Genomic DNA, 14,798 nt, shown 5'->3' on the forward strand with positions numbered 1-14,798 from the left:
ACTCCTACCTTCCACTTGGCTTCAGAGGGACAATCAGTTACTGCATCCCACTCCACAAAGGACACAGTTCTGACCAATCTTAAAATTTTCTTTTCCTGAAATTAAGATACTGATATTGAGATGGAGATGCTTGCTCCCTCCTAGAATGCCAACTGGGATAGAAATCTCAGAACTACCTGTTGCCATTTACTGTAAGCATGGGAGAGGTGGAACAGGCCCAGCTGTGTGACAGATGACAGAGACAGAGGAAAGAGAAAAGGGGAAGAAGATGGCAAATAAAAGGGAGAGAAGAAGGGAAAAAAAGAAGAGAAGACATGTAATCTAACTTCAGTGGAGCTATGATTGAAGACAATTGATTTCTGAACTTCCTAGATACTAACTCTGTTCAGGTTAAAGTGAGGAGTCTGCAACTGAGATCCTACCTAGTACAGTAGCTGTTGTTTAGTCATTCAACAAAAGTTAATTGCATGCCTGCTGTATACCAGGCACTAAATAGTTACAGAGGAGGAGGTGGGGTGCAGAAAATACATATCCTTGCCCTCATAAAGCTGATAGCTTGGATGGAAAAATAAACATTATACACAAACCACACACATTCAACTTGAATATATGCATTCAACTTTCATCTTATGGAGGGAAGGAATAGGGATAGTGAGAAAGAGTACTAGAGGAAACTGAGAGAGAAGTCTACAGGGTCATTAGAAGAATACCGAGATGATATGGTGGAAACGGAAAACTTTATTCATGGGCAAGAGATCAGGAGCCTCGTCTTAACTCCATCAAAGATTGCAAGTATCTACCTCACCAGCAACCTGACTTTAATTCTCAAGGGATATAAGGAAAATCAAATGAGAAATTATGAACGATGCACACTGGAATAGAAGGGTATGGTATCAAATCAGTGCACACACGATGGGAGGAGTAATAGACCAACCTGGAACACCGATAAAGAAGCCTGAATTCTTCCAGGCTAAGGAGACATAGAAGAGGAAGGAAAAACAGAGCTTAGTAAGCCACTAATCTGCTGAGAGGGCTGTTTGCACATACAAAGGACATACTCTTTATTTGCTTGTTTATTCTATCTTTTGATGGCCAATGAGTGCATTCAAGTTAACAGGGTCCAACATTCATTGTTCAGCAGTATTCTGAGAAAACAGTTCTCAATAATATTTAACAAGATAAGAATTTTTTAAAAAAACTTAGAGTATTTTTACTTTTCATTTCCCATGTGGCTTTTGCACTGCCTTTACAAGATATTTTAGATCATTTTTAAAGGAAATGCAAAAAAAAAACCCCAAAAAAACAAAAAAAGAGGAATTACCATTTCTCTAAGTCTCAAATTAACTTTTAAAAAATCCAACTACAAAAATAATACACTGGTATTGTGAAAACTTTAGGTAGTACAGAAGGCATATAGTGAAACGTTCTCCTACCCACACTACTACTGTTCTGGCCCAGAGGTAACTGATCTTAACAGTAAATTGTGACCTTCCACACCTTTCTTTATCTCACTATCTACTTGCAAGCTGAGTAGCAGTCTTCTGGCAGTCAACATAAAGAAGGTCATGTGTGCAAGTGGAGGAGCAATGTGAGTGAGCACTGTCATGCATATTATTGACTTCCAGGCCACGTAGGTACAGTCCTCTCCTAAAAGAAATGTTATTTGACTTGTGATCACATTGGTAATCAGGCAAAATATACCACTGCATTCATTTGACAGACTTCCTGAGCTCCCCTCCCCACCCCTCCATGGATCAAAGCAAGCATCCCAGGATTATGTCAGCTCAGAAAAAAGGAGTGGCGGTATGGATTTGTTTCTTTGACCATTTTACCATGTTTTGACATCAGTCTCTCCCTCTGCCACTGAGGTCTGTGGTCTGGGTAGGCTTAGTGCCCCCTGCACTGCCCACATTCTTGCTATGTCTCTGTGCACAGCAGTGTGCTATTGGGCTCTTCTCCAGTCTCCAGGCTTCAGCCTTACCTTCATTACCTCCTTGTTTGGAGGACACCATGCTAGGAATTTTTTGAGGAAAAATGTTAGTATACCAGTCTTTTATATTTTTAATTCCATCATAGGTTTCCTTTTACAAATGCAAAGGCAAAGACATATTAAATAGCTTGACCCTGCCAGGCAAAAGGATTCATTGAAAGATGAGGAAGCACAAAAGAGTTTGGTTGTGGACATAGAAGAGCACCTGATTAGAAGTGTACAGTAATTGAACGTGTTTATATTTATCTAGGCATCAAGGGAGAGAAACCTTTAAACGGAGAACAAACAGGAATCTGCTTTCCATTTGGAAAAGGGGCCCTTATGACAGTATGGATAATGGGCTGGAAGGGAGCAAGGCTACTAGCAGAAATACCAGTTTGGAAACAATGGCAATAATTAAAAAAAAAAAAAGATGTGGGCACAGCATCTTAATCCCCTTCTATATCCCAGGGAGTTTCTAGTCTCTTGGTGATTTGGATCATAGGCTAATTACCTTACTATCAAAGACAAAACGAACAAGCAAAAAAAAAAAATACCATTCCGATAGGTGAATTTTCTAGCTTTCCTTGCAGTCAAGAGTTAGCACTTACTAAGACAATAATTCATCCTGGCAGTGCTGGTGGCAGCAGTGACAGCAATGGTCCTTCACAGTCTACGCAGGAGCAGCAAAGACAAGGCATCCAGAGGCCATGGTGGTGGCGGCAATGTCTTTGGTCCAGGGATTCATTATGAAATTTGGCTGCAGTTCTGCCTACCTGAATTCCCTTTATTCCTGCTCATTTTCCAAGCCTGAGTATTCAGATGCCAGAGCAATTTTTGTTTTATTTTTAAAAGAAAATCCTCTGAAGAGATAGTGTTATTATCCTCATTCAGGTGAGGAAACTGAAACTCTGAAAGATCAGAGATCTTACTACATTAAAATCTAATAAGTGGCATTGCCAGTGTTGAAAGCAAGTCTTTATGACAGGGCTCAGTATTTTTTCCACTACCTGCCTTACTTACCAAACTTGATAGCTCATATCATATCATATGCCTGGAATATGTGGCATAGTGAAGTGTTAGAAATTATAGCTTATTCATGGCACAGTTTTCTCATGATATATAGAAGTCTAATTTAAAATTAAATTACTGGAGCCTCTCTGGTGGCACAAGGAGTTAATACGCAGCACTATGAAGCAATACACAGCTACTGCAGCATGAGTTCTATCCCTGGCCAGGGAGGTGACCCACATGGCACAGCAGATCTCGCCTGTCTCACCCACTGCTCCCCACAGCAGTCTATTTCAGTCAATCTGCCTATTCTGTTCCCCACTCTGTCTCTGGTGAATCCTCTCACCCCCCACACCTCTGGCCTGCACCCCAGCTCTTGTATGCATAAATAAATAAATCTTAAAAAAATAAAATAAATTTAAATTACTTAAGGTCCTCCCTGGTGGTGCAAAGGGTTAAGTCTCAAGCACTATGAAGGTATTGGCAGCCTCTGCAGCATGAGTTCAATCCCTGGCCAGGGAGGTGACCCATATGGTGCAGCAGACCTCTCCTGTCTCACCTGCTGCTCCCCTCATCAGTGTATTTCAGTCAATCCACCTGTTCTTCTCCCCACTCTGTCTCTGGTAAATCCTTTCAACCTCCGCACCGCTGGCCTACACTCCAAGCTCTTATATGCATAAATAAATAAAATAAATCTTCTTAAAAAATTAAGTTACTTAAAATAATCTATAATGGACTAAAAAGCAAACGTAAGTACCATTACCAAATTCAAATAAATTTTACCTTTATGGGACATGAGCATCTCGACTCCCCAAGAATAGAAATCATATCTGAAGTACATCCTTTTGTAGGAATGTATACTGAGAAGAAACACTAGCCAATACCAATGCTGGTGTTGTAATTAGGTAAATGTCCTCATTTAATTCAGTAAACCACATATAAACCCCACAGAGCTGACCAATGTGAGCATATATAACCACATCCATATATATTATCAAGACCCAAAAATTTCAGAACATCTTCACAAATGTGTAATAAAATTTGACTAAAAATTAGTAGAGGTACAGATACTAAAAATTCTAATAAAGACACATGAAACACTCTGGTAAGTGTGTTTAAGTATTGTGAAAAAGAGAGAAAATGTAAAATGTCTTCCATATCTTCATATTATGCTGAAATGACTATTTGTCATCTGGTGATAATTATGTGTGATGATTTCATAGTGAAGAAACAATGAAATACTAGGGTAGATATGAATCATAATCATTGCAAATTATAGTTATTAAAAGTCTATTAATTCAGAACATTTCAATTCTGTAACTTGGGCAATGAATCCATTCTGAGCAGCATTGGCCAAATATCAATAGTCTTATTTTTAGATGTTCTAAGTATCCCAGGTTTATATGACCACAAAATGTTTCTCTAGAATATTATTACACATGCCTGTTTATTCATTGAGTCACTGCTAGGTCCTAAGTTAAAGATAAATATCACAGTGACAGGTAAATAATAAACTATGATGTGATGAGATATATAATAATAGAAGTGCATACAAGATGCAGTGCAAACATCAAAAGATAAGCTCTGCTTGTAGGTTTTACTGAAGGATTGATTCCTACACTCAGGATTGGAACTTAAAGGATTAATATGAGGATAAAATGCTCATAAGTACCTTGTGAAAATCTGTGGTGAGATAGAAGTTAGGCAAACAGGGGTCAGATCACCAAGAACCTTGAATAACCAGGCCATGTGGACTTTACTTCATGAACATGAGGAAGATAGTTAAGATTTTCAGGCAAGGGCATAATAAGAGAATATTTACCCTGTGAAAAAATGACGCTGGAGGGCCTTCCCTGGTGGTGCAGGCGGTTGGGCGCTGCACTGAGAAGCTGTCCGCAGCCTCTGCAGCACTGGATCCATCCCAGCCGGCAGGCGAGGGTCCCACATGGCGCCGCAGACCTCTCCTGTAGCACCCACTGCTCCCCTCAGCAGTGTATTTTGTCAGTTTGCCTCTTCTGTTCCCCACTCTGTCTCTGTTGAGTCCTCTCACCCTCCCGCTCATTTGGCCTGCACCCCGGTTCTTGTATAAATAAATAAATCTTAAAAAAAAATGATTCTGGAGCTAGTGTGGAGAATAGCTTGAAAAGGAAAGAGAAAAAAAGCAGAGTCCATGTGAGAAGTTATGAAGATAGATAAAGACATGATGAGATGTGAAGAAATGAAGGGATGAGAAAATATGTGTGAAACACCTAGGTAAGGAAATCAGAGAAATCAATAACAAATTGGATGTGAAGGATAACAAATGGTGTGGATTTAGACTAGTGAGTAATTATCAAACTAAAAAACACAATAAGAAATGGAGAAATAACAGATTTAACAAAAATAAAAATAAGCTCGCTTTTGACAAGAATATGAGTTGCTTATGAGATGTGCATGTAGAGCTATGATACATGTGATGAAATAATATGGGAGAGGTCAGGGCTGGCCATACTAATTCAAGTCACCAATTACACAGGTGGTGACTATAACTATGGGAGTGAATGGGGTTGCCCAATAGAAAAAAAATATTCTGAGGAAATACTGTGTATATGCCCAAAGCATCATTAGTAGTTCTCACATCTTTGGCAGTAATAATTGTGGGAGTGAGTTTGCTCATTCATGCCTAGGAATGTATGTCAGGATGTGGTGGGAATACTGGACCTGGGAGCAGGAGACTTGACTCCCTGAGAGCAGGAGAGTCCAGACTCTCTCAGGAAGTCATTTCATGATGTTAACAAGTCATTTAACCATTCCTTTCCTTGCTTTCTATAATGCGTGAAATGAGGAGTCTGCTTTAGATGAGCTTTAACATTCTGTAATTCTTAACCTAATTTTTTGTCTCATGATATCCCCAATGGGCTCTGGTGAAACTGCCAATAAAACCTGAATATCCAACAAATACAGACATTGAGGGAGACAATTGGCTTAATAAGAACAACAAACTACGTGATTTTCCCTTGAAAAATAGAAAGCTTTGAAAAAGATTTTGCTATAATTTGGAAACAATTATTATATACTAAAATAAAAATGTATAGCTTTTTATTGAAATGGAGTGATTTTAGTCACAAATATTTGCGTTTTGATTGAATGACCTTCTGAGTCCAAGTTTTTTGAAAAATAACCATATAAAGTTGTCTCATTTGAAAGCTACCTACTTAAAGTTTTATTGTATTAGGTAATAGGTCTGCCAATAGTTGTCCCTTCTGGTCAATTATAACTGCCTATTCATATAATACAGGAATAGAAAACATTTATTATAATTACATTGCATTAAAATTATATATCATTATAATGGCAGGTACTTCTGGCGATTATCTGGGAAGACCTTACTAAGAGATGGGTTCATAGTTAATGAGTTGGCACCCAAATTAAAAAGCTTTCCCTTTGTGGCCCTGAAGTATAAGATACAGTGGACTGTAAGCACCAGAGAAACATCAGCTACCGTTCAACTAACACATCAAAATCTGTGAAGAAGTTCACTAGCTGAGTTGTAGAATAAGGTGGAACATTTTTTGTAAAATGTTTTATTGGAACTGCAGCTTGGCATACTAAGCCTCTGAATTACAGTTACTTTCTAAAAGTCAGAAAATTCGCTTATCATGAGGAATTCTGAGAACATTGCTACTTAACAGCAGCTATCAAGGCACCAAAAGCCTCAGAACATAGAGTTTTGCATGGGAAAGAGAAAACTGTAACCCAAAAGTTGGATTTGCTTAATTTCATCAGAGTTTGTGAAAATGTTTAAAAATCAAAGTAGAAGGGCAAAGAGTTCATAAATAAAAATGAATTATAGAAACAACAATCAATTAAAAGATAAAGTGGACAAGAATACAAAAGCAGGCCCCAAAAGATATAATACCTAGGAATAACGGTAACAAGAAATGGCAAGACCTAGCTGAAGACAACTTTAAAACACTCGTGCATGATGTGAAATAAGACTTCCAATAAATGAAAGACTTCGATTTTGGAAAGAAAGCCAAGATACATTATTAAATAAAATAAGCAAGAGGGCGGAATAATATGTTAAGTATCCTATTTTGCATAGAAAAAAGAAAAATTAAAATGCACATTTAATTAATTAATTAATTGCATGTAAAGAAACACATTTATAAGTAACAATAAAAAGAAAACTGTAGAAGGTGATATTTCTTGCATATCAGAGTATATGGTTATAAATTTATTACCTTTTACATAGGCATCAATGACCTTCTCTTTTCATAAGTATCCTTAAGCAAAGTAAAGAAAATAAGAAACAGCAGTAGTAGATTCTTCCTGGCCCCAGTAACCAGAACTTTTCACCAGGGACCTGAGCACTCATCTGGTTCCATGTGAACACCCACCATGAACATAAACCAATTTTATGAGGTACATTTGGATAAAGGTCAGCATTACTTAAACGTTGTGATATAAGCTCTAAAATTTGTGATGGAGGTGACTGGATATGGGCTCTGTCCCAATCTCATTTAATTGGATAATGCCTATATTTAAATATCAGATGTGAGTCTTTATTAAATGTAGTCAGTCTGTGGTGATGGATCACGGGTGCTTGGACGGTGGGAGAACTACCGGGCCTACACCTTAAGGGAGAAATCAAATACTGTACAAAAATGAACAACCAGGTAACTAATATAAAAAAAATTTTTTTAAATAAATGCAGTTTTAACACTAAAAACCCTAATTTTCTGCAACATATTTTTTTTTAAGATTTATTTATTTATTTATTTATACATACATACAAGCACTGGGTACAGTCAGAAGCGCGGGAGGGTGAGAGAATTCACCAGAGTCAGAGCGGGGAACAGAACAGGCAGATGGACGAAGTACACTGCTGAGGGGAGCAGCGGGCGACAGGAGAGGTCTGTGCGCCATGCGGGACCCTCCTCCGGTGGGTGGGGAGCAGCCGGGGATCGAACCGGCGCTGCAGAGGCTGCGGGCAGCTTCGCAACCCAGCGCTCAACCGCTGCGCCACCAGGGAGAACCGCTGCGCCACCGGGGCGGCCCTCTGCAACATATTTCTAAATGTTCTGTGCTCCATGTTCTTTTGTACATTTTGGACCTCGTAGCACTTTGTTTTTAACTGGCATCGGACTAGTTAATTCTGAGGTTTCTTAACACTGATTCTAGAGCCTTCACTCCCTGCTTTCTGCCTATTTTCTCTGTTAGTGCTATTTTAACGAATGTGTTTGTCTCATTAGCTGACTGTCTTCTTTCCCCAGAGGTAGCCTAAGGAATGGGAGCAGAACCTGGGGCTGGGCAGACATGCTGCTTTTTCTTACAGAAATAGATCATTAACTTCAGATCATTAAATGCAATTTGTCAGCTTATTTCTTTCAAACTGCATATTTGGAAGTCATTTTCCAATGGTCACCACTGACCAGCTGAAATTTTTATGTATATGAAGAGAATAGATGAAATTGATGAGAACCCTTTCAATTCTTCCCAGGAAATTTTCTCTATCATGTGATAATTTTCTCCATATCAAGACAATATATATTTTTAAAGATTTATTTATGTATACATACAAGAACTGGGGTATAGGGCAAGGGTGCAGGGGAGGGGGTTTTGAGAGGATTCACTGGAGACAGAGTGGGAGAAAAACAGGCAGACTGATTGAAATACACTGCTGAAAGGAACACCGGGGTGGACAGGAGAGGTCTGCTGTGCCATGTGTGTTAGCTCCCTGGCCAGGGATGGAACTCGTGCTGCAGTGGCTGGCAATAGCTTGATAGTGCTGTGCCTTTAACTCTTGCGCCACCAAGATAATATCTTAATATTAACAAAGAGTTTCTATAAGGAGTTAGGAGTTTATAAGATAAGAGATATCACATAAATGGAATGAATTCATTTGGGGCAATAAAATATGAATACAGGGAATATTACATATACAATGGAGCTGACATCTCCAAAGTCTGTGGACTTATTCTCACTGGTGTGTAGCTAAAGACAACGGTCAGCACTTTTTTTTTAAAGATTTATTTTATTCATTTATGCATACAGAAACTGGGTGCAGGCCAGAGGTGTGGTGAAAGGGGACGTGAAGGAATGCACCAGAGACAGAGTGGGGAGCAGAAAAGGCAGATCTACTGATATACACTGCTGAGGGGAACAGCTGGCAAGACAGGAGAGGTCTGCTGCGCCATATGTGGGTTAGCTCACTGGTCAGGGATCCAACTCATGTCACAGTGGTGCCGATAGCAGTTAAAGCTGAGACTTAAACCACTGTGTCACCAGGGAAGCCCCTGAATTTGTGAGTTTTTGCATGTTCGTTACATCTGAGATGATGAAAAAATTTTTAGGGGTAAACTGTTAGTCCCCTCTGAGAGAGAGGACTATGGATGTATCAATAAAATCTACTATAACACTATAAAAAATCACTGATAATTCACATTTCTGACAGATTCTTAATTCCACCCCATGATATTACCAACCAATTTATTTCATAGAAAATGGGATGGGATTAAAATTATTCTCTGGAACAGGCAATTTTCATTTAATTCCCCAAATCATATATGGTAAATTGCTGTTTTTGGGTGGTGCCCAGAGCTGACCATTGGATGACTGGGAAGTAGAAGAAAGTAAGTAAGGGTATGATTTACAAGTGAAGCTTCAACTGGGACTAGGGGACCAATGGGAACATGGGGTATAAAATGTATCCTGGAGGGAAGTGGATGTGTACATGCACAGAAATATAAATGAGACCTGTGGAGTCTGGGCAGAGCAATGACCATATTCATATCCCTAATTCTCTAAGAGGAAATCTGGACATTTATACACACAGAAAGTTACTGTACTTTGTCAAGATTACTGACCATCACTTCTCGGCCTTTTGGCTAAGATCAAGTGAAGATTACTGACCTATTAAGTATTAGAACTTTGACTTAAAAAGTTCTCCTCTAACCAAAAGTGCCTCCCTTTCCTCAATATCAGTTATATACATCATACATTGTTTAACCATGGAGAAAACTGGGGATATATTCTGAGAAATATTTAGGCAATTTCATTGTGCAAATGCAACATTAGCAGTGGATTTTGTACATGTAGGGGCCATGGTGAACAAGATAACACAAGATGAAGTCAAGCACAAGGGAAATGATACTATCTAGGGACAGTAAACACATGTATGAGACTGCCACCTGTGAAAACACTGCAGTGTCACTGGGCGATAGGAATTTGGGGATCACTGTTGCATGTGTGGTCTGTTGATGATAAAACAACGTAAGACTGTGTGTAGAAACATATTCTGTATTTATATAAATAGACATCCTTACCTAGCTTCCTGAGGTTGAAAGCTACCAGGAATTGCCAGGAAACTTATTTGGGACTGTCTAGAAGACCAGTCTGAGAGAATGTGAGCCATACACATAATTTAAAATTTGCTAGCAGCCCTAATGAAAAAGTAAAAGAAACAAGTGAGGGGCCCACCTGGAGGCCTAGGGGTTCAGTCTCAGCATTATCACCACTACAGCCTGAGTTTGAGCCCTGGCAAGAGAGCTAACCCACATATGGCGCAGCAGACCTCTCCTGTCTCATCCGATGCTCCCCTTAGCAGTGTATTTCAGTAAAATCTGCCTGTTCTGCTCCCCACTCTGTCTCTGGTGAATCCTCTCACTCCCCACACTTCTGGTCTACACCCCAGTTCTTCTACCCAAAAATTTAAAAAAAAGAAACGAGTGACATGAATAATTTATCTATATATTAAAGTATAATTACTTACAAAGATAATAACAAGTAAAAGTGTGTTATTTTTCACTTGTTAATATATTAAAGTGTTTTTAGTAATATACTTTATCTAACCCAGCATTTTATTATTTCAACTTGCAATCAATATTTAAAAATTTAATGAGATATTTTATATTCTTTTCTCATAGTCTTTTAGTGTATTTCACACTATTGCACATCTCAACTTAGCTGTGAATTTTTCAGATACGTTAGATATGAATTTAGATTCCCTAAAATTTGCAGTTCATATAGTCAAGTCAGCCCAAACATACTTAAATAATATTTTCTATATGTTTTTCTAATATGTATAATAATGTTTATTAATTTAAATCAATTAAAATTAAATATTAAAAAAAGATTCAGTGTCTCATTCCCACTTGCCACATTTCAAATGCACAAAAGTTTCCTCTGGCTAGTGGTTACCTCATTAAACAGTATAGAAAACCTAACCAGGCAATCAATCAATAAACAGTGAGTGTCTGCGAAGTATTGTACATAACAGAAACACAGTGAGCAAAACAGACTTGGCCAGGAGCAGTTAACTTCAAAGTCTTTGTAATTGCAGTTGCTCAGAAAGAATGAGAATTATCTGGTTAATAGTTTGGGTTCAGAGCTAGTGAGGAAGAAGATAGGACTGGCTTTCGCTTTATCTTAGCTAAACCGCCTACATGCAATACTTGATTTTCATCTCAGAAATACACACCAGAGATTTGGTTACCTGGTTTCAATGCATATTGTAATCTGGTGAGAAGCTTTACAAAAAAATGAAGAGCATTGATAAGAGACACTTTTGACACCATAACAGATGGTGCTGGAAGGTAAGATGTGAAAGCACTAGGAAGACTCACATACCTTCAAATATAGCTTTAAAGCAGACCTTAATTTAAATGTTAAATTAAGATTATGGTCAAAGGAGGGTCTCCTGGTGGTGCAAGAGATTAAGTATCAGCACTATCAAGCTATAGGCAGTCACTGTGGCATGAGTTCATTCCCAGGCCAGGGGGCTAACCCACATGGCGCAGCAGACCTCTCCTGTCTCGCCCAGTGCTACCCTCAGCAATGCATTTCAGTCAATCCTCCTATTCTGTTCCCCAGTCTGTCTCTGGTGAATCCTGTCACCCTGTTGCACCCCAGCTCTTGTATGCATAAATAAATAAAATAAATCTTTTTTAAAAAAAGGATTATGCTCAAAGGAAGTGAGCACATTTCCAATAGATATGTACAAGAGTATTTACAGCATCACTAATTCCTAAAGCCAAGAACTGGAAATTATCCAAACATACTGTAGCATGAGTTCAATTCCCATCCAGGGAGCTTACCCACATGACACAGCAGACCTCTCCTGTCCCGCCCTGCTGCTCCCCTCAGCAGTGTATTTCAGTCAATCCTCCTGTTCTGCTCCCCACTCTCTTTGGTGAATCCTCTCACCCCCCTCACCTCTGTGTGCTTTCTGTATGTATGTTTTACTTTAAATATATATATTTAATTCATTCATTCATTTAATTGACATTTTCTTCTGAAGACCAACAGATTTTTGTCAATCATTCTGGAATTTTAAAGCCAAGCTGGCATATGTAAGAAAGTCAAAATCATCATTCTACTCTATGATTCTACCTTCTTAACATCTTTCTTAGGTGGGGAGGAAAGAAAACCAAGTTCATCATTGAGTCTGGAAGTCAACAGAGGTGATTAAAAAAAGAGATTTAATCCTTACTGAAGTTCCTCTGTCAGGCATGTCTTTCTCTTATTTCTGCCCAATGAAATCTTAACTTCAACTTCCATTTAATGAAAACTTCCTCCATGAAAGATTTTTTTTGATTGCTCTAAATAAGAATTCTTTCTCCTTCTAAACTTAGGGGACTTATACAAACCTGACAGTGGAGACACTGTGATCACAAAGGCGGTTTTCCCAGGGCAGGTTCATCCACTTCATTCCAGGTATACTGGCCCCTGCAATTTCCTCCACTGCAAGAAACTCTGCTGTATAATCTGCAGTAGTAGGGGACTGTTCACACTCTCCCCTGATCATAAGAAAAATAAAAATATAAACTTTAAAAAATAAAAATAAATAAACTTGGGACTTGTTCTATTCATCATATATTACCCAGTGCTATAGCAATTTCTAGAAGGCTGTGCAGGGTGTAGTGCCTGGGCAGACAGTCATCCAGGGTTTAAGATCTCCCTCTATAACTTCTGTGTGACCTGGAGCAAATTGCTTCATCACTATGCATTTTTTTCCCTCAGTTGTAAAATGGAGATGATAAGAATAAGATCTCTCCAGTAAGCTGTTGCAATAAGATAATGGATGTACTGCTGCTGGAAATATGATTTCTGGAAATGTAAACAATTATCATTATTGAGTATTATCTATTCTAGTTGATAAGAGATTCCTGAAGAATATGGAATATAATTTAGATACCTTAAAATGAACAAACTTTTTTTACGCACATCCCAAGTTGATTTACCTTAAACATACCTATGTTTTGGGACCTCTCTCATGGGGCAAGGAGTGAAGCGTCAGCACTACGAAGAAATCTGTACCTACCGCAGCACAAGTTCAATCCCTGGCCAGGGAGGTGACCCACATGGTGCAGCAGACCTCTCTTGTTTTGCCCACTGCTCCCCTCAGCAATGCATTTCAGTTAGTCTCTGTCTCTGGTGAATCCTCTCACCCCCCTTCACCTCTGGCCTGCACCCCAGATCTTGTATGCATAAATAAAATAAATCTTTAAAAGAAATTGAAACAACACCAACAGCTTTGAACTTACATCTTCGTATAACTAAGGATCATTTCTTGGCTCTCCTTTATAACAAAACTCCTTGAATGAAATGTCTAGATACAGCCTCCAAATACAATTTCACTTTTCCCATTCTGTGCTGAACCACATCAATCAAGTCTTAATCCCCAACTCTCCTTACACATAAGTCTTCTTATACTTTGACAATGATCTGGAAGTTTCCTACATGGTTGCATTATGAGAAATAAACTTCTGCTTCATTGAGTCATTGTATTTTGTTTTTAATCACAAAAGGTTATACTAGCTTAAGTAATAAAGCTAAAAACATTCATTTTATATACTTTCTCTATATTCGCACCCTAGCTGTCTATTCTACAACCAATTGAACGCATAGTAAGCAATTCAAATTCAATATGTCAGAACAAAACTTCTAATTCCCATCCTTAAGCAGTCTCCTTCTCTTGGAAAACAACCCTCCATTCTTACTCGGTTTCCAAACATGAAGTCATTCCTGAAATCTCTCCTCTCATATCCCACATTGAGTCTACCAGGAAAGGTTGCCAACATCTCTTGTCAGATTATTACAATAGCTTTCTAACTGGGCTCCCTGTTTCCTGACCATGTCCCAGTCTATTCTCAACCCAAGAGCCAGAATAACCATCTAAAAGCATAGGTCAGTGAAAATCACTGTTCCACACAAAAATTCCCCCAGAGACTTCTCATCTCTTTCAAAATAAAATCTCAAGTTTTTACCTTGACCTGCAAAGACAAATGGTATTGCTCTATTTCCTGTCTGACCTCGTCTTTCACTGAATTCCTCTTCCCTTGCTCTACCTGGGCGGTGGGACCTCCCTGCTCTTCCTCACACACCACAACCACTTCAGTATCCAGGCTTGAACTTACTGCCTCTTGCCTAGAAGGCTCTCCCCACCCCCGCAAACCCCCACACCCCCAACATAATTACATGATTCACTCCCACACTTCCTCAGTCTCTCCTCAAATTTCAAACCATTTCCCTTGGCTATTAATTCAATCATGTATTGACATAAGAAATTTCCAGGTAATAGATACTGTGCTGCTAAACACGAAGATAATGATATGGACTCTGCCCTCAAGGTACTGCTAATTCAGCTTTGAATGAATAAATAAAAATAAAATCTTTCTGAAAAAATTTAGGGGAAGGCAGGTGCTACCAACAGCAGGTGGACAGAGATAAGCTAGCTGTTAAATGTCCTGCAACGGACAATACTATATCTGACAATTATGTAGCCCAAAATGTCAATAGTGATGCAGTGAATAGTCAACAGAATACAACCTAAGCC

General features: G+C 38.8%; 1 non-coding gene across 1 annotated transcript; it reads left to right on the top strand.

The window, feature by feature from the left end:
* The first annotated feature begins 12,601 nt into the window (after window positions 1-12,601).
* Window positions 12,602-12,762, top strand: LOC119230248 (U1 spliceosomal RNA). Its single transcript, XR_005121708.1, has one exon. It is a non-coding gene; the product is annotated as a U1 spliceosomal RNA (small nuclear RNA).
* The last annotated feature ends 2,036 nt before the right edge of the window (window positions 12,763-14,798 follow it).

Source organism: Talpa occidentalis, unplaced genomic scaffold (assembly GCF_014898055.3).
Source record: "Talpa occidentalis isolate TD23 unplaced genomic scaffold, MPIMG_talOcc4v2.1 talOcc4.6, whole genome shotgun sequence".
NCBI lineage: Eukaryota > Metazoa > Chordata > Mammalia > Eulipotyphla > Talpidae > Talpa > Talpa occidentalis.